Source organism: Pteronotus mesoamericanus, unplaced genomic scaffold (genome assembly GCF_021234165.1).
Source record: "Pteronotus mesoamericanus isolate MK-2021 breed Mesoamerican mustached bat unplaced genomic scaffold, CSHL_Meso_final contig_74, whole genome shotgun sequence".
Lineage (NCBI taxonomy): Eukaryota > Metazoa > Chordata > Mammalia > Chiroptera > Mormoopidae > Pteronotus > Pteronotus mesoamericanus.
The window spans coordinates 15826852-15854332 of record NW_026555247.1 but is presented as its reverse complement, the minus strand read 5'-3'; the positions used below and the strand labels follow the sequence as shown (position 1 = coordinate 15854332).

The following is a 27481-nucleotide window of genomic DNA, read 5'->3' as shown; positions in this document are numbered from 1 at the left end:
GTCTGGCACCTCACTAAAAATTCTGATAGTATTTAACCCAATTTTCTTTTCATGCAAGGCAAGGAGAGAAACACTTTAAAGAGAAATAGATCAACGTCCATATTAAAGTCTTTGTCTCAGACGCACTCACCTAAAATTCAATGAAGAAATTGCATGAACTTTCCAAAACCATCTATTTTTTCTCTGAAATGGCAGTTGACTATGGCATCTAAAGGCTTCCCAAACACTTCATCCAGGCAATGGTAAATCCTATTTATCTGCAATGAGAAAACAGGTTTTTATTTAACCTAAGCAACTCATACTTACATGTTTATTACAGAAACAGCAATATGTCAAGACCGGCATATCTAGAGCATATGGCATTTTACAAATTGTCTTACACAAAAACTAATAATGATTTGTAATACTCGATTTAGAGAGTTGGTTTTCATTCTCTTTAAGAAATATTTAGAAAAAGAGACATTTGTGCAAGAAGTCGTTTTATAGATGAAGGTGGTGAGACACACGGGGGTGAAGGGATGTGCAAGATTAAGCAGCTGGTCAGTAGCAAGAGAGTGGCCTTGAATCGTGGGCTCTAAACCCAGCCTTATTAAAAATCCAGGAAAAGGAAAAGATGGAATCCTCCAGGTATTCAAAGTAGGTAATTTTATGGAATAATGTGTCACCATGTTTCTACGAAGGCCAAGAACATTACAGAAGAGTCAGTGTTCTAGACCAGCTTTTCCTCTACTGGTTTAAGCTCAGACAGCTGTAAGCTGACATACAACCTGAAATTATATAATGATCCGTATGATTTATTGTGTTGTGTAGTAATAACATAAATAGTAAATCGTTGAGAAAATTGTCTGTTGATGCTTCTTAACGAAGCTGAACAGCTTTATAAGCTTTTGCCATCTGAAAGGACGCATGTTTGAGAACTTAGAGAGATTGGCTCCAGGCTGCACTTCCCAGCACGGAAAGTCTCCTGTCCCTCTAACCCAGCTACTCTGCTCACCTTCTCCCACCAGCTGGCCTTTCTCACCATTCCCTCTCCCTCCATCTCTTCCCCCTTCCTTCTTACTGACACACAGGCTGGCTGTCACTATCCCAGGGGCTAGCCGGCTAGAAGCGGCAGAAATTTGAAGCTTGGAAAATCCCATGTTAAGATGAAAGGAAACAATGGGGAGCAGGGGAGATCACAGAAAATAAAGGGGAGAAGGCATTTGATGGCAGTGGGGGTGGAAAAGGACGGGACAGGAGGAGCCTTGCTCTGCGCCCTGGATGAAGGGTACAGGTGCCCCCCGATTCCAGCTCCACCCCTGTACTTGCCTCCCCCAACCGTTTTCTTTAGCCCAGGTTGTCTAAAATGATTCCAACATTATTTAGCTTCATGGTTTCAGGCATCCTATGATAGATTCATAGAGAAAATTCTATTCAATAACTTTCTTTGCCTCTAATCCAAGTTCTCAGATATATTCATTATGGCATAAGATTTACTTAACAGCAGATAAAGAAATTTTCATGACACTATTAACCCTTGTTCTGCTACCTTAGAATCCAACTGTCTTTCCTTGTACTTAGCTTCTAGGTACATACATGTATTTGGCATTTTTTGAACTAAATGTATTATTAGAACAGCAGTGCTTTCAGATATTTTTTGTTTTCTGGAGTATGTGCTACTATTTTTTTAAATTAAGGTTCAGGTAAATTAGACATGCATCTGGGAATAAGTTATATATTAAAAATATTAATCTCCCTTTCATGAATGCAGCTTTCCAAGACATAGTGTCAGCAAATACATGGAAATCTTACACGATATTACATATATTTTTATTTACATGTAAATATAAATATATATAGTTTACACACATAGATAAACTTACATCCAACTGTATCTGGCAATAAAGATTCACTCAAGAGATTCTTTGGTAATGGTCTGAAGGCCCTCTTAGGATAATGTGACTGCTTGTTGCTCCTCTACCTGGCCATTTTGGAAAGGAGGTTTTGCATTCAATTTTTTGCCCGGGTGCCTGGGTCATCGCAGACTGCAGAAGACTAGGAGGGACCCGAGACAAGGCTCAGATAGAGATGCTGTGTTAAAGCTCCCCACTGCGTGGCTCAGGTTGTACACCTGAACTAGGATCTATGACCCCAAGAAAAGTTACAACTTGGACGATATCTTCATTGTAAGCTGCCTTTAGTTTTTGCCCTCTTTCTCCCTCGTCCAAGAAGAAGTGGCCCTCGTTCAGCCTGGCCCTCACAGGCAGTGATCAAAAGCAGTTGTCTGGTCTGGAGGCAGCTCCATCCCTACCTCTCTTGGTTTCTGTCCCCTGGAGTAGGCAGAACTGAATTGTATCCATAATTCTTTTCACTCTCGAGCCTCCCAAGCTGCCACTGAATTAAAGGCATCAATCCTACTCTCTTCCTTTGCTGGACACTTGCAAAGTGAAATTCTCATGTGAACATTGGATAGAAATAGAAAATGATACCTTTCTCTCTTTAAATTCTTATTTAAATTCTCCATCAGTTCTCACATTCTAGTTTGACTAATATATGACTAGAAATTTAGTGTCATGGAATAAAATAAAATACTCTCTCCTTTATCTAGCTTCTTAAAGAGCTTCCCATCAGTGCCCAGACTGGAGTTAGGAGTCAATACCTTACCATGGAGTAGCACGAGAGAAAGAAGAATCTTGCTAATTTGGAGTGCCATATTTTAGGCATACAGGTTGAGCAGAAGTTGCAGGAGGCAGATTTTTGCTTAGTTAAAAAAGCCCCTCAACTTAGAGCCCACAAAAAAGAATGGACCACCTAAGAAAGACTAATCTTCACACTAGTGGTATCAATTAAATAAAGGCTGGATAATCATTTGCTGTGGTGGTATTTGGTCAAGAGCAATGGTGGTGTAAGGAGTCACCCCAAACTGAGATTCTGGGAGAGTCAGCCAAATATTAGATTGGAGTGGAGTGAATAGTCACGTTTATTTATGTTTATATCTTTACCTATTTTCCCATCTAAAATAGCTCTCCTCTCTCACTCTCTATTGCTTGCCCTGATATATTCTTCTGCATAGCACTGCTGCTATTTATTCATTGTTACTGCACGTGAGAATATAAACTCCATGAAGGCAGGGACTTCGTTCATTATTGTACATCTCATGCTTAGAACAATGCCTGACAAATAGTAGGCTTGCAGTAATATTTATTAGATAAATAAACATATATTTTAGTCTTCCTTTCTTAAAAATATTTGATCTAGTTTCCTCTTTCTTACCCCCATGAGTTTGCACTACACTGAAAATAATTTCATCACACTGCAAAAAAATGAAGAACACGAGTAGGCATTTTTATCTACTTTCATTGTTGTGTAAGAATAGGAGAGCCTCAATGTTAAAGGAAGAATGAAGATGAAGCTCTCTATTTCTGTAGTTTTTTCTTCTCTTTCAGTTACACTTGGGAGATTACAGTGCCAGGAGTCTAGTTTACTAGATTTCAGAGGTTAGGATGAAGACCACTTTTGTGAACAGCTACAGATAATGATGTTCATGGGTATGCAAAGGGCGCTCCTGAGAAATGCAAAGGTTATGAACCACATCGCATTCATAAACATAAGAAACTTAATCTTTTCTGGTGCTTGACACTATCTGTGGCATAAATTGTAGCAGCTATTAAGGGAGTTTGGCTAAGAATGATTAAAATCACTTGAAACACAGTAATTACTTGTCCAAATAACTTAAACAGGTTCTGCTTTTTACGAGTGACTCTTTGTGCCATATTTACAAGTGGCATACAAATGGCACACAAGGTTTCCATACCAGTGCTGAAGCTGAGCTCAGGGTGCTGGCTATCCCTCTTCTGCAAACACAGCATCAGCCAGATCCTCACCAACAAAGAAGAGGCTGAAGGATGAAGAAAAACTACTTAGGTCTGTAAACATCTTCTGAGGTCCCCGAAACACCTGGTGTTATAGAAAAAGACTGAACTGGGATCAGAAGCCTGGGTTTTATTTTGCTTTCTACCACTAACTAAGTTATGCAAGAGTTTCTTATTAGTAAAATGGGGATATTTGGTCTAGACCAATGGTTCTCAACCAGAGGTGATAAGCCCCCTCTCCCCTGGGACATTTGCCAATGTCTAGAAACATTTTCTGATTTGGAGAGAGGGTAGCTGCTATTGGCATCTGGTAGGTGGAGGATGGTGATGCTGCTGGACATCCTCTAATGTGCAGGACATCCCTCCACAAAAGTACTTATCTAGTCCACAAAGACTGTAGTGCCTAGGCTAGAAACCCTGGTCTTGAAGGTTCACAGGTCTCACCCAGACCTCTGGGCTAATTCCTCTTGTGAAGCCTCCTCCAATTCTATATCATGCATCAAAACTCTTCCTCCACCTCACACCTCTACTCTTAGAGTTTCCCTCCATACTCGGACCTTGGTGTTTCCATAACACCCTTTGACTCCCTGTACTGCAACACAGGTTATCATGTAAAATTGCCATGAATTTTCTTCTTTCTCTAGGTGCAACTGGAGGGCAAGGACTGCCTTATTTATTTCTTCATCATCCTTGGTGATAAATAATAATCCTCATTAAATGTTTATTTGATTGATGGTGGAACAATCCGCAAACCTAAAGCTTAGCATTTTCTCACCTGGTTCCTACATAAACTTGTGGCATGAACTTATTCAGATCATTTCACCAGATTATCAGTTATTGGTTTAAAAATGTCAAAGTGTCTTAGGAAGCTCCAGCAAAGTGGATTAGGGATCATGGCCTTTGGACTAAATTCAGAATCACCCCAGATACAAGGATATTAGGACAGAGTCAGGGAGAGGACAGCTGGAGATGGAACTTTCTGGATGCTTCAAAGCTGGGGACAGAAGAATTTGTTCTTGTTGACAAAGGATTCTGCCTGAGAGCCAGAAAGGTGTTGGATGTCTGTACATATTTCCTATTAAGGTCATAGACTGTTACTTCAAGCCCCTGGGATAAGGAGGCTGTGGCACTGGGACAGTTTAGCTGTTCAGATCCAGTGTGGACCCATCACAGAAGAGAAAATCACAAAATCCAGCAGGCCCCTCCCAGCAGGAATTCTGGGCCTAACGAAGTGCTCTTGAGATTGGCCGCATCTGCTCTGTGCTAGTCAGCCACCTCATTGCTAAGGAGTTTTTGTCTTTGGTCAAATAATCAGGCAAATTAATCTTAGAGGTGTTAAGTACATATGTAATTTCTTTCCACTGAATTATAGCCCAAGAATTGCAGAAACATGAACCATACTTCACAATTCTACAAATTTAGGTGCCTATACGGGGAAGGTAGAGTCACTGCCTGCTTCACTTGTTGGTTACCTACTTTAATACTCCCTGCCATATATACTGGGACTGTAAGAGGATATTTGAGCAAGTGAAAGATAGTAGCCAAGTGTTGTGTTTCACTCTTGACGTTTCTAATAGATGGGGATAAAAAAAATCATACTTTATCACTTATGTTAAAAATAAGATAAATCAGAGAAAACAATAACATTTGGACAAAAAAGCTGTCAGAAGGAAGGGACACATACATTGAGCCCTGGATGTAGAATTTTTTTACACCATGAAGCTAGAGGCCTGCTGACATACAAGGACACTTAAAAAAATATGGTGGTGACTTGCCTGTCATCATCAGTTCAGTTGGTACTCAGTTAACTGTTTATCAGGTGCGGGGAAGCAAGTAGGCGGTTTATGAAGGATTTCTCAGCTCTGCTTTTTGCACAGCATTGCTCTCAGAGAGACTGTGTCTCTTTCTGTTGTGTCTTACTGTAAGCTTAAGGCAGTTGTTTTAATGCAGATACTATTTGTATTTTTAATTAATTAATTTAATATAGTTATCCTCAGCTGAGGACATTTTTTCATCGCTTTCAGAGGGAGAGTAAAGGAGAGAGAGAAACTCCACCTATGCAAGAGAGAGGCATTAGTTGGTTAGCTCCCACACACACCCAGACCGTATGCACCTGGATGGGGGACGGAATGCAGCCAGGTACGTGCCCTGAACAGGAACTAAACCCGCAGCCCTTTGGCTATGGGGCAAACAACTGAGCCTCCACAGCCAAGGTGACAATATTTTCATTTTAAAAGAACATTTTTGCTTATGTTTAATGACTTGAGCTCACAAAGGAGTGCAATCGCTAAGAACTCACTAAGCACCCATAATTTTTTTCTTTTTTCAAAGTCAAAAATGTAAAAGTAATTAGCTACATGTTAGCATTTATACATAGGCAAGTTTAATAAAAAATGAATCAAGAGATGGCTGGAAATTATAGTTTTTTTAGGAAGTGTAGCAAATTCAATGAATTATTAAAAAAAAGTATCATCAAAATTCCCCTACTCAGAGAAAACTGCTATGAAGATTTTATACATTTACTTCCAATTATACATATATGTTTAGGTACATACACATACACACACATAATTTTTAATGAAACTGAGGAATTATAAACTATACTAATTTTGTGTTAAGTTTAAAAATTTTTTTGTATCTATTAGTGGTCTATAAATATTCAACACAAATACTTCCTATTTTATAGCTATGAGATTATTTTATCAAACTTGATAATTAAAGAATATGACACATATGAAGAGATGTGACATCCATAGTCATTGAAGGCTTCGCTAGTTTATTTATATACTTTATATATACTCACATTTACACAGAACACATTTCTGCTACATTTCAGGTAAGACAGTAGGTCATCATTTTATTTTATAGTAGTGCTTACTCAGTGGTAGAAATCCCTACTGTATAAAACCTATGTATCCCAAAATATCAGAAAAATACATGTAGTCTTTTTCTCAGAATACCCTTAAAGAGAATGATTATCTCATTTTGTATCTTTAAAAAAATACAATTACAAAACCAATAAGAATCTTACTCACCGAAACAATTACTAAACTGAAGTATCTCAGATTTTCTTAGATGAAAATCTCTTTTTATGGATGAAGTAGAACAATATGAAACTAAAACAGAGCGCTGGCCAAAACTATCTCATAGGGGTGACCTCATTAAATCTTTAAACTCTTTGTGTTGAAGTTAACTCCAAGTAAGGCAGAAAGATTAATATACTTTTGCTGACCAGGAAAAAAATTGCTTACCCAAGCTTAGCACTTTGTCTCTTGCAGCTCAGTACACCTGCTTATTTGTCAAAACAATTGTATTGAACTGTAATGGTTAAATTAAAATGTGTCAAAGATTTATCTAATTATTTATAAAAAGGCAATTTTTAAAATTAGCCACATAAAGATATATCCATCATAGATTCTAGTGAAATTTCCCTGGTAATATATGACAATAAATGTCTTGCTCATATTTTATGTTCCTTCATTTGTTAAAGTCTTGCACACTTCCCAGAGATTAATGATACAATGTGATTTGATAAGTGAGCCTGATTGATTTTACCATGATGTAGAGATCAAAACAAATATAAAAGAAGACAGGAAAGCAGAAAGAAAAGGGAAGGAAAGGAAGAAGGAAGGAAAGAGGTCATGAAGCTGGAGAGGTCATGAAGCAGAATATAGGGGGAAAAAAGCAAAATTAAAAAACAATTTTCTAAGATCTTTACTAAGTTACATTAGTAACATTAAAAAGGGGATGTGTAGAGAGGAAAGTAAATGTTTGCAAGCAGAGTATCATAGCTCCTACAAATATCCTGAATTAAATTTTTCATTTAAACACATAGAATTCCCTATTTGTTTTAAAAAAATGACTTTTCTCTAATATGTATAAAAGGTAACCAGAAAGCTCACTCTCATGAAACAACATCCATGCAAACATAGCACTTATTTGGATACAATTTCAGTGACAAATTCTTTAGCATGAAAATCAGATTCCTAGTTATTATTTTTTGCTTGCAATGTATCTTGTATATCTTTTTTTCCTCAGGAAATATTATTTTTGTGCAAAATATGGATGGGTGTTTTCTCAAACTGCAAGATGCTTTTTGTGAAAATAGCAGAGGCAGAAAGAAGGTTCTAATCCTGGCAGAAAACGCTCAGGCCCTGCCCCTCAGTGATGCATTTCTCTCTTGACTGATGGCCTCAAATATGCCACAGGACTTAGTAGCCACCTGAGGGTTACTGAAAGCCTGACTTATCATTTTCATCTGACTCAGAGAGGATGAGTGTCTTTTTTTAAAAAAAAAAATGGAGATAAATGATTTAGCATTTAATTTGGTATCAGTAAGTTACCATGATACTTTGGAGTTAAAAAAATGATACTATACCTTACATCATTGTTTCTCAAACATTTTGTTCTGAAGGCCCTTAAGAACTTGCATTTATGTGTGTTACATCTATCAGTATTTACCTTATTAGAAAATATAAACATTTTTATTTATAACTCAATTTACATAATAATGATAAACCCATTAAATGGGACAAATAATGCATTAATAAAATAGTAATAGTTTCCAAAACAAAAATGTAGTGAGAATTATAGCAAGGTTTCACATTTTTTGGAAATCTCTTTAATATCTGGCATGATAGAAAGAAGATAGCTAGATTTTTATATCTGCTTCAGCGTTTAACCTATCACAGCATATGAAGACGCTCCAGCTTGCACAGATATGCAGTTTGAAAAGGCAGAGTATTTCTGGTGTTTCAGGTGACTGTTAAACAAGCGGCTGTTTCCTGAAGGTGAGTTGCAGTGTGGAACCTGAACCATATCTATGACCTTTGCATAACCTGTTACATTAAAATCCATTATCTGCCTCATACTTTGTATAGATTCTTAAATTTATGTATGGTTTTATAACATCATGAACCAGTCATTTGAAAAATATTGGCTCACTGCATCAGGCCAATCTTCCAAATGTTGATGCATTTCATTTTCAGTAACAAAAAGTTATATTTGTCAATATCACCATCAATCTCATCAGAAAAATCTTTTATGTATTAGGAAGCTTACAGTGACAGATGCAAGCTTTCCAAAACTCTACTTTTTTTTAAAGCTTGTATTTTATCATTGTCAAAAGTACTGTTAATTTTCTCTGAAGTAGCAGGTTCACCTGACTTATTTTTCAAGGAAATGATTCCCATATACCATGTCTAAATAAAGATAGTTTGTCTGCCTGTTGTTCTTTGAAGTAAACATGTTGCTCTGTGGAAGAAGTGGCTAGTTCAGTTTCCCACCAATCTTACTTCCAGATAATCATTGTCCCTGAATATATTTCAAGAGCTATTTGTGCACACTTCCCATTTCCTTACACATAATATTAAAAAGATGTGTTAGAGTTTTAAGATGCAATAATATTTTTTGTTGTTGATACTATGACTATTTTTTTACTGCCTCTAAGAAATATGTTCTTTCTTATCTTCCTTGAAATTCTAAGAGGTTTACTTGGTCTCTTTCTTCTTTTACCACTTTTTCTATTAACTTGAATACCAAACAAACCAACCAACCAACCTCCAAAACAGCTCTAAAGCACAAGAAAATAATGGTGCATGCTTGTTTGCAATAAAACATGCTATTTGGTCTCAATGTTGGAAAAATAATAGGGAGTGGTAGTGATGGAGTTAAAATGAAGAGTGTGTGCTCTGTTTTAAAAAAGCACCTTCCTTTGGCTGTGCCACGTAGAGTCATAGAGCCAGGATGGCCATGTCTTCCTATTTTCCTGTTTGGGATGGAAATCCGGATTTGCACATGAAATCTTTAAATTTATAAATGTTGCTTTAAAATGGATAGCACAAACAAAAAATGCTGATAAGAGTTTTCAGGCTGCCAAATTTCATATTTCACCAAAGATACAATGTCATTCTTCCATCTCATGGACCAGTAAACTGTACTTCAATCATCTCTGTCACCACTCAATGGGGACACCAGGTTGGGAGCCAGGATAGAGAGGAGCCTTGGCCTCCCTCTAGTGGCTAGAAAGCGCCAAAACAACTAGCTATTTACTAAATACATTCTATTTACTGAAAACGTTCATCGATGTGAAACTCATTAAAATCAGCAAAGCAGACTCTGGCTGTTGTTTGTGAGATGTGAACCACATGCAATTTTGCTTTTAGTTCATGAGACTTTGGGATAATAGGCAACAAAAATAAGGAGCAGGGACATCAGCTAAAGTAGGGCTTGAGATTTTGAAGACACAGGAGTTCTAGCCCTATCCACGAGGCAAAATATCCAAAAACTTTTGCTCTAACAGAAGACAGAGTTACAGTACATGCTGCTGGTTGGAAGGTATATTTTGTGTTTTATGTATATATATATGAGAATAGTGTGAAGGGTCATTTAGCTGACGTGGAACCTAGTAGTTGTAGGTTCCTAGCAGTGGCTAATTTGATCCCTGCTTTAAGTATTTAACAGTAGCTCAGCACTTATTAATTAATGGAGAGCATCTTCTATCCTTCAGTTTAGAAGCTTAACTTGCGGAAAACATTCTTTTTTAGGGTGGGAGGAAACTGGATACACTTTTCACTTTTGAAAAAATTAAATAGAATTTTGAATAGGCCAGTAATATAGAACTAATAATGATTCTTGACCAAGTTAAAAAATGGATCCCATTACAGACTTGTTTCATTTGGATGCCCACGTTGTCTTAGAACACTGTCCCCAAGCATTATATGCTTGTAGCTCAAATGCTCACTTTCAAGGATGGTTCCCTCGGTATACTCATTTCCTTGCTGTTTTGACCTTCCTGACACACTCCGATAATTTAATGAACTGAAATACAATCGCTTTTCGACACTCAATGCTTCATTATACTTTTGTTTTTAAAACAGTTTTTGAGTTGAGAGAATGTCAGCAAAATCAACCAAAAGAATGTGGATGCTGTTACAAGGTCAGCTTTTCAGAAGCTGTAGGCAGCGTTATTGGCATCCTGTCCAGCGGTCACCATAGGCCGCAGGCCGTTCATGGCCAGTGAGTCAGCGGCTCTGATGGCACTGAATACAGTGACCCATTAATGTGCAAGATCATAGGTACACACACTCCTTCAGAAAGCACTGGAGAGAAGTATTTTATTTTTCATCTCAATTTGGAAGGAAGTCCAGATAGGCCATTAAAGCCCCGATGTTAGTTTGTATATGTGTTCGTGTGTGTGTGTGTGTCTGTGTTGGAACGTAGATTAAAATATTTATATGTATGGATTTCTTTTGTAAAGAAAAACATTCAGAACGGGATTTGAAATAGCAGAAGCTAGGCATTCCAAATGGGATAGTGTGCTAAGTGGGAGCCATGTTTTAGACCTGGGCTGTCCAGCCCAAGAGCTGCTGGCCACACGTGGCTATGGAGCAGTTGAAATGTGCTTAATCCAAACTGAGATGTGTTGTAAATGTAAAATACATACCGAATGTCAAAGATACAGTAAAAAAATAATGAGTAATATCTCAATAACTTTTTATATTGATTAGATGTTGAAATGGTAATATTTTTGATATATTGGATTAAATAGAATATAATTAAATTAATTTGACCTGTTTCTTTTCTTTATTAATTTAAATATTTTATTGCTTATGCTATTGCAGTTATCCCAATCTTTCTTTGACTCCCTTCTACCCAGTATACCCCACATTCCTACAGGCATTCTTTTAATTTTTTAATGTGGTCACTAGAAAATTTTAAGTTACATATGTGACTCACATTATATTTCAGTTGTACAATGTTGCTTTAGAAGAAAATATTTGATATCATTTCCTCCTAGTATCTCTCTCTCTTACACACACACACACACACACACACACACACACACACACACAGAAGGGATAGAAAGGGGCCATGGTAATGGAGCATTTAAAAAATATAGGCTTCAAAATTCGAGACTGAAGATCCTGATCAGTTCTCTATGCCAAAAAATGAGTACAGCACAGGCCATACACTGAAAGACACCCGATGTTGAATATCAATGGGCCTTGACTTTGGGTCCAGGAGAGAAAGGGCATTTGTCATAGTTCACTTAATTGTCCACTTTACTAAGAAAGAAAGGGCACTGCCAAAGAAGCTAAGAAATGTGTTTCTCCTTACCATTCTTAAAGAACAAAGTGAGCTCTGTAGAAGTGAGTTGGTGTAGCTTCCTGAACTTTTCACTTCTGTTTTAGAGTTGGATGCTCTTGAGAATTATTTGACTGTGGTGGTCCAGAATGCATCATAAACATTGGGCTAAAACTTTAACTTAATAAAGATTTTGATGAAAGCAAAACCTAGACACTAATCTGGCTATTTAAATCAACCAATGAAAAATCATAATTTATAGCTATGCCTGAATGTTTTGTTGCTGTATTTTTGAGGGGAGGGTTTTGAGTAGGATTGGCTCTACTCTTAAAGTATTCCCCTGAACTCTGACTAACATTGAGAAGTTTCTAGCGGCCTTTCTCCAGAACCTTGCTGCATGCTTCATCCTTTTGAGTGTCAGTCCCCGAATCAGTTGCATTGCCCAACTTCTTTCATCTTCTTCCTAGCCAACACCCTCTTTAAGGACTCTGGAGTCATGGAGGTGAACAGATATTAATTTGGGGTTCCAAAGTCAAGCAGCTATTATCCTTAAATTTCTCTTTCACGTATTTTAACTTCAATTACTGACTTTAGTTTTTATGAGCACAGCTGGAAAAACAAACATCGAGCAGAGATTTTTGTTAATGGTGGCTGGGCCATTCTGGATGATTGTCCAGCAGTGCACTCTGCAACAAAAGCATGGCTCTGTCCTGGCTCCTGAGAGCCTGAAGTTCGTCAAATCTTTTGTCATTGAGAGCCATGCAATGTCTTCCCCTCTTTCAAATAAATAACCTAATTTTTCCTTCAAATTCAGAAATTCAGAAAGTCTCTGGGGCGACTTCTTTTTAGAGAATAACTCATCACATTCCCTGAAAATCTCTTTCTGGTATTCTTCCTTCTCTAAATGGAAGTGATATATGAGATCTGTCCAGAATGTACCCAGCCATGTAACATGAAAAATATAGGCATCTATTGAAGAAGATATAAGATACGAGAAACATTGTACATAGGACAATGATGCCTCAGTCCCCTTCAAAGTAGGTACCTCGGGACCTCACATGGTTCTCCCAATCACCATCAGCTGCCCCATCATATTTTCCTGAATCTCATGGATGGTCTGAAATCTCTTCCCTTTCAAAGGCGAATTTAGTTTTGGGAAAAGTCAGAAGTCACAGGGCACCAAAACACTCAACCCACTGGGTGATTTGATGTTTTGCCAGAAAACTCTGCACTAGACGTGATCTGTAAGTAAGCTCATTGCTGTGATGAAGCTGCCAGTCACCAGTTGTCCATAGCTGTGGCCTTCTGAATCATCTGAATAGCTTCCAAGGAGGAATGTTCAAGTTTAGTGCAAAATTTGATGCAGATTAGTTGATCTATGTGCTCAGTTGTTTTGAATGCGATGGCCACACAGTACACAGGCTCATTCAATGGCGTCTACCACCCCCACTGACTACTGCAGTGAAGTTGTCATTGTTCACCTATGTGCATTCCAGTTCACTCTCCTTGGCTGCCAGGTTACATCAATGTCATGCAAACCATTCTCGTTATATTAACAATAGCTGGACTTTTTCCAGACAGGCACTGTATGTAAAATTTAGTGGTTTCATTTAAAGCTACAGAAATATTTTAAGGAAAATTAAACATGTTTGTATTTTAATGATTTTTCATATATTTTTACACATATGCTTTCTCACTAAAAAAAGCTGAGTGTTACATTACAAACATTTTCATAAGGGATAATAAAATGTCTAAACACTTTTACCAATCTTTGGGCTAATTGTTTTTTAATCCTTTCAGTTTGGACAATGAAAGGAAAGTGTTTTTATAACACATTTCACTCTTTGACAAGTTTTTGTTTTAAGTAAATTTTTGACAGGCATTTCCAATGGCTGGGGTTACAAAGGATGCTCAGCAAGGCTATGCAAATATGGGAAGATTTTGTAAAATAGACTATTGACATAATTTCACTAAATATTTAGATAACTGCACTACAATGTTAAGCAGAACATTTCAACATTTAACGATTAGAATCTTATCTCCTCTTTATTCTAGATTTTGTTACCAAGAAATATAATAAAAATAAGAGATTGTATTTATTCTAAGATTTTATGGCTGTTAATGAAACTCCTCCAGAGTCACCAAAGAAAGGCCACTCCATTGAAGGCTGTGACATCTGTAAAATGTGGTTTGGGAAACTTGACAGGGTTTGGAAGACTTCAATGTATGAGCTTTTAAAAAGCAGCTTCAGATTGCTCCCTGACCCGGAAGTTCAGGGAGAGAGGGGTTAATTATGATTGGCAGCTCATCTCCAGTTCTTTTAGCGCCCCATCACCACCAACAGAAGAAGCAAAATGAGACAATTCTCAGACATTTAAGGTAAGAAGAGTCCCTCTGTTCTCTGAATGTGACTCCTAGCGGGACAATGTGCTGAAGATAAAACCCAAACTATGTAGTTTTCACTGGCTTAAACAAGATGAATCACTTTAACGAATGGCTTCCTTCACCTTTTCTAGGACTGACAACGTGGAGCTTCATTCTCAGTCTTTAGCAACTCTAAAACTGGAAAAAAAATTCTTGACTATCTCTAATTAAAGAAATAAAGGAAACTTATAAACTTTATGTTTCTAAAAGGAACTTATGAATTGTGTTAAAATTGGATGATAATATAAGCTGTCTTTAATGGAATTCCTCAACACATATAATTACTGTCAAGAACATAAAGTCCATTCCTATAATTTGTTTCTGTCATTTGCAGCAAGAGAAACAGTTGACAATTAAATATTACTGTGTGTGTTGTGGGTATAAACGAACGTGTGTGTGTGTGCATGTGTGTGCACGTGTGTGTAAAGCCTTCCTCATTTGTTCATTTAAGGGCAGAATGCGAAAGTTGATAGGTTTGAGATTTAGGTAAAATGATGACTTAATTTCTTTGTATATATGAATATTGCCTTTTTGTCTCAGAGTCTGTCTACTCTATGGCAAGACCGTGAGACTCCTGGAAAGACTGGCCCATTCACAGGCAAACAAAGAGTTTTATTACACTCGGTTGCACCAAGCTCTCTGATTGGCAAAATACTTGGGCAATCCAACCTCCAGAAAAATTTACTTACATGCTATTACTTATTAATAGTAAACCTAAGTACTTATGGAAAAGAGAACATAATTTAAGCTGAGTAGTGACCCTTTGGATATTTTTAGAAATTAATACCTATAAACTTCCTGAGTTTAAAAATGAAAACACATAAAATGGCCAGTTGAATGGGCAAAATGTGCAAGTTTTCATATAGACATATATATATATATAAACTTTTCCTTGTTATTTATAATCATTAATAAACATGAATGTAATACTTAAAAACATTTACATGCATAGTTATGCCCTTAACCACTGTTGTCTTTACCAGATAAAGTTAAGCAAGTAAAAGAGCATTTTTAAGCAAGGACATGTGTGGGTGAGGGGAGAGGAGTGGGCAGTGATAATTATCTGAGTTATGCTAGGGTGACGTTCATTTCCCTCTTACTGTAATGTACCAGCAATTGTGTAAAGAAAGGGGGAGGCAATGATTTCCAATAGCTGACTCAGAGAAGGCTGTGGGTGGGTGGCTGTAATGTGGGAAGATTATCTCTTGAACCCAGCAGTTTACTTGCCTGCCTACCTAAACTGGGGTTTTCTTTTTCACCTGGCTGAGTAACAGAATATCATATGTTGCCGGCATGTTTCATAATTCTGAAAAAATTACATAATTAGTAGAATAATTATTTAATATTACACACACATAATTCTTTTGGAGTTTTATAGTCAACTTTCAAAATACATGCATAATAGATAATTATCCCACATAGAAGCTAAATTCCAAAATCTTCTGATTTTGGGATTGCAATATGAAGTTTGATTTCAAAATGTGTGCCCAAGAGTTTAACAAGTTTAAGTTTGACAACTAAGCTTTGTCCCAGCTTGGATTAAGGCTACCTTACATACTCTGAGTATACAATCCTGCAAGATACAGGCTAGAGTACAGTGACGAGAGCATGGAATTACAATTGTTACATTTCTTCTCTATAGGTATTTCTTCACTTTTAATGTAAGGATATAATAGTGCCTACCTAGAGTAATCTTGAGGATTGATTTATACAATGAATGTATTGTATCTAGCATATAGCTATCACTCAACAATTGGTAACTGCCCTAGAATTATTAACCAGGATAGGGAGTGGGAAGTAACTAAATAGAGGTGGGGCATGGGACATTTCCAGAGTCTTTTCTTAAGTGAAAATCTCTTCCCTGTCAGTTTGCAACAGCTGTATTGTGCCAGCTATTTAAGAATATGACTAATCCAGCTGGAACACTGGGGTCAGTCACAGAAAAGAGCACTGAGTACAGGGACAGGATGAATGACAGAGGCTTCTAAACTTGGAAAGCTACCACCCTACCCAAGTCTTCCTCTCAGACGAACACTCTGCATGCTGACTTCAGCAGACTATCTGAAATGGTCTTCTGATGGCTGATAAGGAAACTCCTCAAACTGCTTTTACAGGTTCAAAAAAGGCTCAAACAGCAGTAGTAAGCGCGGGAGGTCCGAGCAGGCTGGAGGGGGCACCAGGTTGTCTGCAGTCACGTTTCCCGGGTTTCCAGGTCAGCGTAGTCTGATATTTCATGATGGATTCTTCAGCAGTATTTACAAATTCTTTCAGGCTAAGTGATCTTTTTCCTTGTCCTTTTCTTCCAACAGACCATTAACACACTGGAGAGAATCAAACCTCAGCTGCAGCATTCATTGGGAGACAATCAGGACTCCAGCATTCACTGGGAGTCGCAGAGCCCGCTGAAAGTATGATCGGTGTGCCTAGGAAGGGTAGGAGTGGTCCCTGCAAACGTTAGCTGTGAACTCATGCAGAGAGCTGTGAAACGGGAAAGCTAACTCAAGAGACATAGAATTTTACTTCTAGCAATCAACAGCTAGAAGTTTATTTTCCTTCTTTTCTGATTTACCATGATTATAAAAATATATAAAAAGCCTGAGTAAATGCATAGTATAGAGATAATAGTAGAGGTGATTCAGTTTTAAGTCCTTTAGATGTGTAATTCCTAATAACATTATTCACCTATAGGATTTTAATGTAAATCCTGGAATTCTATAGGAAAGTGATTTTTTTTTAGAGAGATTGTACTAGATTCAGGTTTAATAATTTTGAAACAAATAATGTAATTGTTCTGCTTGGCAATGTGAGTCATCAGGAATTACTAAAATAAGATTATTGTTATCTATTTTCAGAAAATGTATTCATTCATTCACATATTTATTATGAACATTGCAGCTCCTAGATTCATGCAAAGTTATGAGCTTTGGAATATACAATGACAAACTGGACCTGGACTCTGTCCCTTATGAAACAGAAATCTTGTAGGGGTGTCAGACTCATGAAGTAATTAGCTATATGTGCAGTATCTAAAATGGTGAAAACCAGGGGAGAGACACATTTGGGATACATATTAGGATTTCAGAGGAGGAGGAAAAGTGGAGATCATTCCAACTGGGGCATCTGGAGGCCTTCCCAGGAGAAATATTACTTAATAAGAGTGGTGAAAGCAGGTACCCTTGTCTTGTTCCTGATCTTAAGGGAAAAGCTTCTCATTTTTGCACACTGAGTATGATGTTAAGAGTAGGCTTCTCATATATGGCCTTTCTTATGTTGAGGTATGCTCCATCTACTCCCTCTTTTCTGACTGTTTTTATCATAAATGGGCACTTGATTTTATCAAATGCTTCTTCAGCATCTATGATATGATCATGTGGCTTTTGTCATTCATTTTTGTTTATGTGGTGTATTATGTTTGTTGATTTGCAAATATTTTACCATCCTTGCATCCCTGGGATAAATCCCACTTGATCATGGTGTATGATCTTTCTAATGTATTGCTGGATCTGGACTGCCAATATTTTGTTGAGGATTTTAGCATCTACGTTCATCAGAGATATTGGCCTGTAATTTTCTTTCTTTGTTGTATCTTTACCTGGTTTTTGAATTAGGATAATAGTGGCCTCATAAAAAGAGTTTAGGGGATTTCCCTGTTCTTGATTTTTTTTTTTGAATAGTTTAAGAACAATAGGAGTTAGTTCTTTGAATGTTTGGTAAAATTTACCTGTGAAGCCATCTGGTCCAGCACTTTTGTGTGCCAGGAGTTTTTTGATTACTGTTTCAATTTCACTAGTTATTCAGTCTATTCAGGCTTAGTACTAGAAGTTCTACTCACAGTGATCAGACAAGAAAAAGAAATAAAAGACATCTAAATGGGAAAGGAGGAAGTAAAACTCATTATTTGCAGATGACACGAGAGTGTACATAACACAGAAGATCCTATCATCTCCACCAAAAACTACTCTACCTAATAAATGAATTTAGCAAAATAGTGGGATATGAATCAATATTCAGAAATCAATGGCATTTTTGTACACTAACAATGAACTATCAGAAATAGAAACTAGGAAAAATCCCATTTACTATAGCAACAAGAAAAATAAAGTAACCTAGGAATAAATTTAACCAAGGAGGTAAAAGACCTATACTCAGAAAACTATAGAAGACTGAAGAAAGAGACTGAGGAAGATACAAAAAAATGGAAACATATGACATGTTCATGGATTGGAAGAATTAACATCATTAAAACATCAGTATTACCCAAAGCAATCTATAGATTCAATGCAATTCTTATTAAAATACCAATGGCATATTTCACTGATCTAGAACAAATACTCCAAAAATTTATATGAACCAAAAAAGACCCTGAATAGCCTCAGCAATCTTGAGAAAGAAGAATAAATTTGGAGGGATCACAATACCTGATATAACACTATACTACAAGGTCTTTGTAATCAAAACAGTCTCGTACTGGTATAGGAACAGACATATAGATCGATGTAATAGAACAGAGAGCCCAGAAATAAACCAATATCCCTATGGTCAATTCGTATTTGACAAAGGGGGCATGAACATACAATGAAGTAAAAATAGTCTCTTCAATAAATTGTGTTGGGAGAACTGGACTGGTACATGCAAAAAAAATGAAACTAGACCACCAACTTACACCATACACCAGAATAAACTGAAAATAGATATAAGACCTAAATATAAGTTGTGATACCATAGAAGTCCTAACAAAGAACACAGACGGTAAAATTTCAGATATCCCATGTAGCAATATTTTTGCTGATATATCTCCTAGGGCAAGGGAAACAGGGAAAAATAAACAAATGGGACTATACCAAATTAAAAAGCTTCTGCACAGCTAGAGAAACCATCATCAAAATGAAAAGGGAACCAACTATACAGGAGAACATATTTGCCAATGATTCATCAGACAAGGGTTTAATCTCCAAAATATATAAAGAACTCATATGATCCAACACCAAGAAGACAAAGAATCCAATTAAAAAGTGAGCAAAGAACCTAAATAGGCACATGGGTACAAGTAGGGAAAATGAATGAATGAATGAATGCAAAGCCTGGCATACACCAGTTACTCAACAAATGTTTCCTGAGTTGAATTGCAGAATTTGAGGAAGCTCTATACAATCAAGGAAATAAGCAAATACATGGGTACATAGGGACAGTGGGCAGGGTTATATGGGGGACATAACAGGAAAGAGCTTGAAATGGTGGATGGGGCCAAATCATTCAGAATCTAGCTCAGGCAGTCGGCTGGAATGAGGTGAAAGAAGAGAAGCCATTGACTGTTCCACAGGTACTGCAGGATAAAGGTCAAATTCTTTGACATGAATCTCAAGGCTTCCTGAGATCTGGTGCCTAGCCCCTTCTCCGACTTTCTCTGTCTGCTGTGCTCCTCTCCGTCCATGCTGGACTTTGTCCAGTTCCTCTGGTAGCATTTTCTCTCACCCCCCATTATTACACATATTTTTCCTTCTGGCAATCTTTCTATTTTTGTTCTCCCATTCTCTCTGTCTGCCTAACTCTTTCTTACCTCCAGGTCTCAGCTTTAACATCACTGCTTCCAGGAAGCCTGCCGACCTGCCTCCTGTACTAGGTTAGCTTCGCCATCTATGTTCTTGCATTGATCTTGCACTTCTCATGGCTCCTTGTTGTAATTACCCATCTGTTATTAGTCTTCCTTGTTTATGGCAGGCTCTTTGAATGCAGAGACCTGGCCTCCCTGGGAGATGTACCCCCAGTACCTCGCTCCATTGCTAGAATACTTGTTACATGAATTTGCTGAATGAATGAAACAGACAAGATCGGTATTAGGAATGTTGATCTGACTGGAGCATATTCCATATATCGAATGAGAGGAACAATGGCTTTAAAAAAAATGAAAGTGACAGTCAATGGTGTATGTTCATTAAAATGTTATAAAATGTTAAATATTACCGATTAACATCTACTGAATGCCCATTATTCCAAACACTGTACAAATTACTTTCTGAGCATTACTTCATTTAATTTTCATAGTAACCTTGTGAGGAAGGTATTGCTAATAAGTGAAATGCTATTTATACAATTATACAAATATAAAAATGGCATAAAGCTTACTTTCAAACTCCAAGGTGTTACTTATATATTTGTATAATTATATAATGACATTTCACTTATTAGCAATACCTTCCTCACAAGGTTACTATGCCATTTTTATATTTGTATAATTGTTTAAATGCAATTATACATAAATAAAAGCTATCATACAAAAACATTATATCTAGATCTTAAATACCGCTTGTAGTTCTGGCTACCAGTGCTCACAAGATATATATGATGTATCTAAAGGGAATAAGGAGGTAGCCATACAAAGAAAGACTTAACAAAATATGGGGTATTAAAAAAGAAGATGTGAAATGGATAAAGCTTTAAATGATCTGGAAAAACTGACAACAGACTTATGCACTGAAAATCTACTAAAATTTCAGAGAGGTAAGTTTAAGATCCATAAAATGTTGTACTACCAAATATTACTAAGAGTAGGTTGAAAATAGAAAATCATTTTTAAGGATTCAAATGACTTGAGTCACAGAGCTATAATAAATTACTAATGAACATTAGGTTTTAGGGGCAACTTCTTAATCTGAGTAAGAAGAATAACTACATTCTTTCATAACATATCTCCTGGTGTGAACGTAATAAAAAACCATATTTTTAACAGGACCAAGAGTCTGATTCAATGCAGTAATTTTATGTTCCTTACTGACATTAGAACAGATATTCACAAATACTCAATAGGAGCCACTTACGCACATAGGCCCAGCCCAGCGCCTGTCTCTAAGCCCAACAAATGTTCAGTGAACACCAAGAGAGAGACCAGGGGTGCCAGAGGCTAAAAACCTGAATTTTCATTCTATTTTGAGGCAACGACATTGGCTCCAAATCCAAAAGATGATTAAGGGCATCTAAAAAGGAAGGGATCTAATTACCACCATTACTATAAAAAGACTGTCCCAAGGGGAGAATAGGAGCAAAGCCGGTGTGTACAAGTATGGAAAACAACACACACACATGCCCTTCTTTCACTGTTTGCAGCTAATTCATGTCACTGGAATTTCACCCTTGAAGTAGAATGAAGAGTTCACCTGACGCACAGTCTGCTTAGAGTTCATTTTTAGTGTTTTGGCAGTAAATCCAGCTGCTTGGAAGGTCAACTTTTTCTCTTTAAATGCTTTGCTTTTAGGATGGGAGGATTTTCATTTTCTGTTCCAGGTGCCAAAAAGCAGTGTAATCAAAGATCTGCTTGCCTGAACTGAGCAATGGGGAATCTTAAAAAAAAAAAAAAAAAAAAAAAAAAAAGGAAGACTCCGTTGACTCTCACCTTCTCCTGTATATTTGACTTTACCTAACACTTTGAATTCTGAGATCTTTTTGTTTGTTTGTTTTGTTTTTGTAGGGTAAGAACTATCAGTTTTAAGATAAGTATGCAAATACCTGCCTGGAATTATAAGTAACACCTTGGAATCTGGAAGCAAGCTTTATGCCATTTTTATATTCTATCCCGCTTCCAGATACAAACTAACATCAGAACAACAAAGTGAATTTACAGGGTTCTCTCAATTTCTTATGGCTCCTTTGGATCACATATAGCAGAATCTTGAAGGCAGGTGACTACGTGATATGAAAGTCACAGGGGGAAAGGCAGGGGGAAACAAAGACATAACTTTAAAGATTTTTGGAAAAAATGTTTTAAACAGAATGGATCATATATCAAAGAGAAAGTGAGGAAAATCCCCAAACACATGAAATGAAAGAACCAGGCTATAAACATCAACGTGCTTGGCAGAAACAATCAAATATTTCTTTGTAACAATCATGGTCCCTCTAGTTTTTTTCTCTAGCAATCAACAGGCCATCAAAGACTTGTACCTCAAAATAGTTCATTTTGGGAGAAAATTATTCAAAATAAAAATGTTTAAAATTGAAGCAACATTTAACACTCATAAATGTCATTGCCAGAAGAGTCCCAGAAATGAGGCTCTCTCTTTAGGATGAGAGAGGGAATCTACCGGATGTATTTCACTGATCGTGGGTATAATGCCCCTGCAGGAAACCTGCCTGGGCTTCACAGCAGCGCGGAAATACCATTTTTTTGCAGACACATCAATTCCCAAGTTCATAATATTCCTTTGCCCGTATCATCTTAAAAGCTGATTGATAAACACTAAAATAGTCCTCCTCAGGCCTCTGGGAAATAACTATGATGTCCCTTTTCAAGATGATAAATACAGACAGAGATCAATTTGCAAGCCAAGAACGGATGGGAAAAGGGCTCAGGAGAGCAGAATGGAATTCAAGAGCATCAAATTTCCAGTCTTCTGTACAGGGCGTTCTTATCTCCAAAGAAATTCTAATAAAGGCCTGAAACATTATAACTAACTCTGAAATGGTAGAACATTGCCTTCAAGGATAAGGTTCTAACATTATTACAATATGTGGATTACTTCCTAAAACATTAAGTTGAAGAATTAAACCAGAACCAACAGTTGTACCACATTAAGAAGATATTAAAGATGGTCTAAAATTTACCTTTAAAAAATTTTTTGGGTAAATTATCTGGATGCCAAAGATACATTTACTCATATACACAAACAATCCTCTATAATTATGCAGTTTTCTTAATTAATTTCTTGAAGACAAAGACAATGAGAAATAAGTGAGTTTTGAAGGATCCCAAGAACATAGTCTAAATTTAAATGCCTGTTATTTGGCCGACCTTTGAGCAAATCTTCAGAGTTGGAACAAAGCTTCTAAAAGAATAGGAAGGAATTAACACCCAATGTCTTGAAAGGTCTCCCTCTAGTGGTAGTAGAGTCATTGGCGTGACATTTCAAAGAGACTAATAAAGAGACATAGAGCCAGAGGACTTTATTGCTACATAATATGCCCATCGAGTCCAATTTCCATTTATCTACAGCATGCACTGCATGTCCCTCCATCTGCCCTGCCTCCACTTTGTTCTAAACTACTGCTCTGGTTTTGTCATTTTATTTCGATGATTTGCATTTGCTTCTTAACTAGTCCCTCTGCTTCTATTCTTACCCCACTTCAACCCATTCTTCACAGAAAGCTGGAATGACCTTTTAAAATGAAAATAGGATCACATCATCCCCTTTCCTTCTTTACACTTTTCACTGGCTTTCCTTTCTGTCCCCAGGAAAAACCAAAAGGCTGAACATGACACAGAATGCTTGCTTGGTCCACCCTGTGCCCACCCACAGCATTTCCACCCAAGCCCCTCCAGGTTCCTGTTACACTGGCCTTATTTCAGCTCCTAAAATGTATCAGTTGCTTCTCAATGCAGATCCCTTGAATATGGTTTTTCTTCTGCCTGCATAATCTGTCCACCACCCAACTCTTCTCTTTGCTAATTCTTACGCATCCTGCAGGCTTCAATGTCAATATTCTCTCCCCAGAATGAATCACTCAAATGAATTTAGATTCCCCTATTGTTTTCTTTCATAGCACCTATGCTTTCCCATCATGTATTTTCAATGATTCATCCCTGTCTTTTGGCATGCATTCCTTCCACAATGACTGTTAGGCTCCTGCTATACCGAACACAGTTTTAGGTGTGAGAGAGACATGGTCCATGTTCTCATGGGGCCTACATTAATTTGTAATTATACATCTATTTGTGTGTTTATTTGGTGTCATGTGTTGGAGGCTGCGAGCTCTATGAGACCAGATAGTACAAAAGTTAAAGAGGTTAAGACCTGTAAAATTTTCCACAACCCCTTAGTGGCGAGCCTCAGAAGCTAGTCCCTAGTAGGTTAGTGCTTTCCCTCATTTTTAGGAACATATGAAATAGTAGATGTGGCAAAGACCACTAGGTCTCTCCTCTTCCTGGGATCCAGCTATACCACATTCCCCAGATCTCCTTGCAGTTAAGCCATGTGATTAGGTTCTAGCCAATGAGATGTGGACAAAGTGGTATGAGCCACTTTTGGGCCCGCCCCTGGAGAGATTGCCTGTTTGCTCATCTATTCTTCCCCTCTTTACTGTCAGCTGGGGACAGAGGACTCTGCCATCTAGGAGGATGGCTGTGTCATAAGATGAAATGAGCCTCATTCTCTGAATCACCACATGGAGGAAAACTACCTGTTTTACCAAGAAGATCTATGTAACACTGGTTCGTGAAAGAGAAATTTGGGGATTCATATGCAATAACAGCCAGTATTTCTACATAATAATTTGTGATCTTTGTGGCTTCTCTGCAAACATTGGCATTTAGGAATATTAGCCAAAGGAATATTTCCTCAAAAAGGTCATTGGACAGTTTCCCTTGCATTCACATTCAGTCAAATGAAGATCATAGGTCCACCTCAAGAATCCTGTGAATTTCTTGAGCATAAAAAGTATCAAAGTCAAATGGAGATCTGTAAAGAACAATAATTAATTTAAATATGTGGCTCATGCTTCAAAGAAATTTTAGCATGAACTTTGGTACTTCTGATACCATATTGCTTATAAAATAATCTAAAATGGCCATTTTATCCCAGACATCGATTTGTGGTAATCAAGTAGTTAAAAGTTAAAAGTGGTGTTTATTACTCAGTAAATTAATGTGCAGTTGACCTGTGAACAAAATGAGTTAGAACTGGATGGGTCCACTTATATATGGATTTTTTTTCAATAAATATATAGCCAGTCCTTTGTATCCCTGGTTTTATGTCCACAGATTCAACTAATTTGTAACTGAAACAGTATTTTTGACCTGCAGTTGAGAATCCGTGGATGTGAAGGGTCAAATGAAAACACTGTTCTACACCATGTTAGATGAGGGACTTGAGCATCCATGGATTTTGGTGTCCACAGTAGTCCTGAAACCAATCCTTCAGATACCAAGGGAGGACAAAAGTTATATGCAGGTTTTTGACTGCAGGGGCCAGCGACCCTAATCCCCATGTTGTTCAAGGGTCAAGTATAATTTGCTTAATAGCTTAAAATGGCTTTTGGACATAATATAAATATACTGTACCATGGACATAAAAATATACTTTTTTTCACAATAAAGTGCAAAATATGAAATATATGGGTTCTTATTATTTATATACGCTGCATTCTTCTAATTTTAAAATTCTCACAGTGAAAATGCTTAGATCTAAGAGACAAGTGAGTTCAGTATAGACAAATAAGAGGTAAGAATTTAAGTAATGCACCCAGTATTTCACTGTGATTTTTCATCATCTAATGAGAAATGTTTTACTGTTATTTGGGCCATTCTGATATAACTGACACAATGACCTTTTAAGTTATTGAATTAAAGGGTAAGAGTTGTTGAAAAATCAGGAAGCACAGACATTCCTCAAAAATAATAACAACAAAAAAAGCCAATCATACAAATACATACCCAGGCCATGCATTTAAAACTATCACATCCTATGCAGTAAAAATATAAATAGGAAGGGGTGGGATGTCTGGAATGTACATCCCCACTTCTGTTTTGTGATCTCTGGGTTAGATTAAGGGCAGAGGCAATGGATATGTGCCTAGAGGAAACATTAATAAACGAGACCCAATTATTTCACAATATAGTTACAAGACTAGGAAATGAATTAAAGAGTACGAAATGTTAGCTACCTTCTATGGTCAATAGAGTTGAGGAAGCATCCAAATTATTTGCTTTTTTCCCCCTCTTTTTACCTTACAGAAAAGACCCCGGAAAACTCAAGGGACTCTCTATTTGCTCCAATAGCCTTTATTGCATGTGCTTTGCTCAAAGGTCTGGTCTAGGAATCCCTCTCTATTGCTAGTGTTGATGCAACTTCTCCATGCACTGAGTCCAGTGTATGAACACACTATAGCTTGATCCCTTCTTGAGGTCTCTGCTTTGCTCTACATGTAGAGATGAATATTTGTAGATTATTCTACAAACAGAAACATCTAGAATGGAGAGGGCCTCCAGTATTCTAAAGTTAATACCCTTTAACGAAGTCTAAAGTAATTTTCCTCTTCCCTCAGTCAACAGTAATTGTTTATTTAAAATTTAATCTTTATTATATATTTTTTCAATTAACATGTAGTCCCCTTATACCTGTAATTTTCATTTCCTGCCCACACTATAGGATGGGATTAATAACACTCTCAGCCTTTTTATGAATAGGCTCAAAAAAACATATGCAAATCTTATACAGTAAAGAGCACTATCCTAGGGGGTATATCCAGGGTTTACTATAAGTACATAGTATTGAACATAATAAATACCTCTGAAATTACACCATTCATCTAACCAAGTCTTCCACATAATGTAAAAATCTCCAAAGGTCTTCCAAAATTAGAGTCTGCAGGCTAGAGCCTGGCTTTATGATAATCTAAAACGACAACTCCAACATTATGTCAAAAAGCTATCTCATAAGTAAGCTTGATGAACTTAGGAAAAGATTGAATTTTCTTCCAGTGTGAAGGTGATCATAATTAATGTATCCAGTTCATAATCTCAAATGTGCACTAAGAACTATTAAAGGGCAACAATTAAAAGAGTAGATTTACAGTTTGAAAATAAATTCAAATACTTAGTATATATTAAAATATATTCCCAAGTACAAGGAACATTAGAAGAAATGTGATGGGCTGCTTAGAATCATATGTCTTTTTATATTTACTGTAATAAAGGATTCATTGTGCAAAGGACTACAAATTCTGGCAAGCTACAGCAATACTAGGAAACACTAATGCCAGATACATTTTATATCCATATTAGGCTGAAGAGAAAAGACTGGTTGAAGTGAACTGTGAATCATGGTTTTCTTTTACTCACAATTTTTATAAAACATTCAGATTACAATGTGAAGTGCCTAATTGTGTATTTCTAAAATATTCCTGGTGATTACAAGTACACGAATCAACAGTGACTACTAAACCATCTAACTCAAAAATAAACTTAGAGATGTTTAAGTGACTACAAACTCTGGGAGAACCTTTTAGTTCTCTGGTAAGATTTAGGATACATTTCAAAGTCAGTCATTCCAGAAAATCTTTTGAAATGATAACTATATTTATTCTGGAACCTTTAAAAAGTTACTTTATTAGCTGTCATGTAACTGTATTCTCTA

The 27481-nt window shown here is 36.9% G+C and overlaps 1 protein-coding gene across 6 annotated transcripts in view; it reads right to left on the bottom strand.

The window, feature by feature from the left end:
• Window positions 1–27481, bottom strand: part of DTNA (dystrobrevin alpha) — a 248881-nt gene that overhangs the window by 182571 nt on the left and 38829 nt on the right. For 5 of the 6 annotated variants that reach the window (XM_054583514.1, XM_054583513.1, XM_054583519.1 and 2 more), the window contains exon 2: window positions 131–257. The gene's annotated coding sequence lies outside the window, so the exon portion shown is untranslated. Of the gene's footprint in view, window positions 1–130; window positions 258–27481 lie in introns of those variants that run through there. The other variant, XM_054583517.1, reaches the window with a different exon arrangement.